We start from the raw sequence: 2965 nt of genomic DNA, 5'->3' as shown, positions 1-2965 counted from the left end.
AGGGAAAAAGTGCCTATTGCTGTAACAATAGGGAGCTTTTCTATTAACAGGGCGTGGGATGAACCTTTTGCCCCTGAAAGCTTGACTTGCCGTGGCACAGGAGAGTAGTCTTATTGTGTCTGTTATGAGAAGTGGGAGTCAGTGCTGATTCCCTGTCCTACCCCTACATCCCCCTTTAACATGAAATGCAAAATTAGATATGTCTGATATACACATGGCCATACATACGTATTTGAGAGCAAAATGAACTGTGGCCTTCTTTGGGACACAAGGAAATAAACATAGTCATTAAAGAGTCAGCACCGTTACCACATAGTGAACCTTTACTCACTGTTCCCACCTATTGTTATTTGAAATACCCCATTTCCTGTTTTCTGCAACTGTTGCCAATGTTCAGGATTCAGATCTCATTCACATCAGCCTAACTCTGATAGCTTCAGGAGATCAGCAGGGAAAAGGAAGTGGAAAGCAAGTGACTATGATGAAGTAACCCTGAGTTTCCACTGAAGTGCTCAGGGTTTAGTCCTAGTCAGTGCCAGCGCTCAGCCTGGCCCATAGGAATTCAGGGAAGTTACTGTTTGCTGTGTAAATCCCCAGACAGATTCCCTCAATATACTCACACTGTTGTCATTATTGCTATTGTGCACTAGCATGATAGCAATAATAAAATACTCTCAAAATTTACTCTGTACCTATCTGAGATGAATGGATATATAAAACATATATATACACACATAATAGCTAGTTATGTGCTCATTCATGAAGGCTTGTTGGATCCTCATTATTAAACTATGAAGTTGTAAGAAATATATAAATGACTGTGAAAAAAGTATTTTTCCTGAGATTTTATGTTCCAGCTTGGTAAGAAAAAAAAATCAAAAAACAACAACAAAAAACCACCCACCCAGCCAACAAAAGAACCCACCCTTTGTTCAAAGTTGGAAGAAAGGATTTTTATCCAAGTGTTGTAATGAAGAAACACAGAGGTAATGAAATGATCAGACTCACAAAGATACCTCAATTCTCAATCATCTTTCTCTGCAGGGAAATTTATTGGAAATGTAAATGCCGATAAAGCATTGTGAATTCTTGGCTAATGTTATCTCTGGGTCTCAGTTCCCTAACTATACAGAAGGGATACTACTTCCTTCCTTCACTCTATGCCAAATGTAAGCTCTGGCCCAAAATCACAAAGAGAGATTATGGCAGAGCCAAGAAATGAACTCAGATCTTCTGAGTCCTAATCCAGACTTGCTATCATAAACTCATCTTTCGTTTGCCTTTGAATAACAACCAAAGTGTTAACCCTATTCCTATACATTTACAACCTGGTGCAGTTCTTATCTATGGTGGTCGTTTCATTTCCTGCTGGCAATTTCACAGTCTTTTAAAGCTTTTTCCTCCTGAATATTTTTTTTCTTTCCCCGAGAGATAGACAGCTTCCTTCAAGATTTCTCCAACAAAACTTACCTATTTTCTTTGATGGTGTATGATATGTGATCTCTAGCTGGTGCAGGAATCACCTGTTATCATTTTTTAATTACGTGTTGATGTTCTCTGTCTTTCTTACCTGTTAATTTTATGTAATCATCCTCTCTCAAAAATATGTAGACTTTTTTTTTAGAAGATGACCTAGAAGTTTTTTGTCAAAAAAAAAAGTTTTGCTTTAAATGAGCATTTTATTATTTAAATGCTCCAGGCAATTTGCTATTTTCAAGGGACAAACAATTAAGTTAATATGCATACACAAAAGCCAAAATCTTTCTCTCTCGGCCTTTTTTGTTCTCTTGCAATTTATGAAATTTATTCGACTGGGGATTTTTAAAAATCTCATTTGGCATTCATTTGGAAATCATGGATTTCAGAGGCATGGTAGAAATTGAAAGTTGTATTATTTGAAACAAATACATTGTCTTGTTTTAACTGGAGAGAGAAAATTTTTAATCAGCTCATCTTTTTGGTATCATCTGATTTAATAGGCAATCACACTTTTTTTATAGAATTCTGATGGCCCTTTGTGTGTATGTGTTGTAAATTTTAATGTAAATATTCTAATTTTAGTAGCATTAGAACATTCTTTTTTAATGTTGTCATTATGAATGTACACAAGTTTTTTTTTTTTCTTCAGTACAGCAAAATCTAGAAGAGTTTTTCTGATTTATTGGGTCTTGTCCACCTGAAACTTAATCCATCTAGATGAATATGGAAATAATTTGATCCAAAACATTAAACAGATGAAAAGAATTAGCCATACATCCTGCACATGTGAGTTGCTAAACATTTATGCATTGATAACACAAACTATGCAATGATTGAGCAAATTGATATAAGATGCCTACAGAAGCAGTCATACTAGGAAAAAAACCAAGATTTATACTTCTGTAGTTATTATTCTCCATGCCTTATATTGTGATAACACCTAAATACGTCATCAATGCTGAATCCCACTGTGCTATATGAGACAAGAACACACACTAAATGACAGTCTCCATCCCAAAAAGATTAGTTAAACATGATTTTAATTAGGGCTGATTGGTCCCATTACAGAGTGTATTTCTACCACTAACTATGTCAACACACAACATATTAGTTATGGCTACATTTTTCCCAGTTTCATCAATAGCTGATGTTGGTGTAAGAGGCATCCCAACTGGGCTGTCATGTAGCAGTGGGAGTGGAAAGGAGGAGTAGGAAGGTGCTGCTGCAGAGTGGCCTCAGGATCATGGCCCTGCCACTGGCTGAAAGTTGAGGATGCTCTGTGTCACTGCTTTTGAAAACTTGGCTTTTGATGCAAACTGTTAGACTCATGAGTTGACTTGGAGACCTTGTGGTGCTAGCCCAGCTGTAAATACACCCACACAGGCAATCACTTGCCTAACCAGCCTGTTTTCAAAAAAAGATAAGACATACAAAGCAGGGTGAAAGGGAGCCGCAGTACTTCTAATTTGCAGACTAGGAGATCTGA

The sequence above is a fragment of the Myiozetetes cayanensis genome, unplaced genomic scaffold (genome assembly GCF_022539395.1).
Source record: "Myiozetetes cayanensis isolate MyiCay16 unplaced genomic scaffold, myiCay2020 scf1, whole genome shotgun sequence".
In the NCBI taxonomy this organism is placed as follows: Eukaryota; Metazoa; Chordata; class Aves; order Passeriformes; family Tyrannidae; genus Myiozetetes; species Myiozetetes cayanensis.
The sequence above is the reverse complement of the archived record's forward strand: the minus strand, read 5'-3'. Positions refer to the sequence as shown.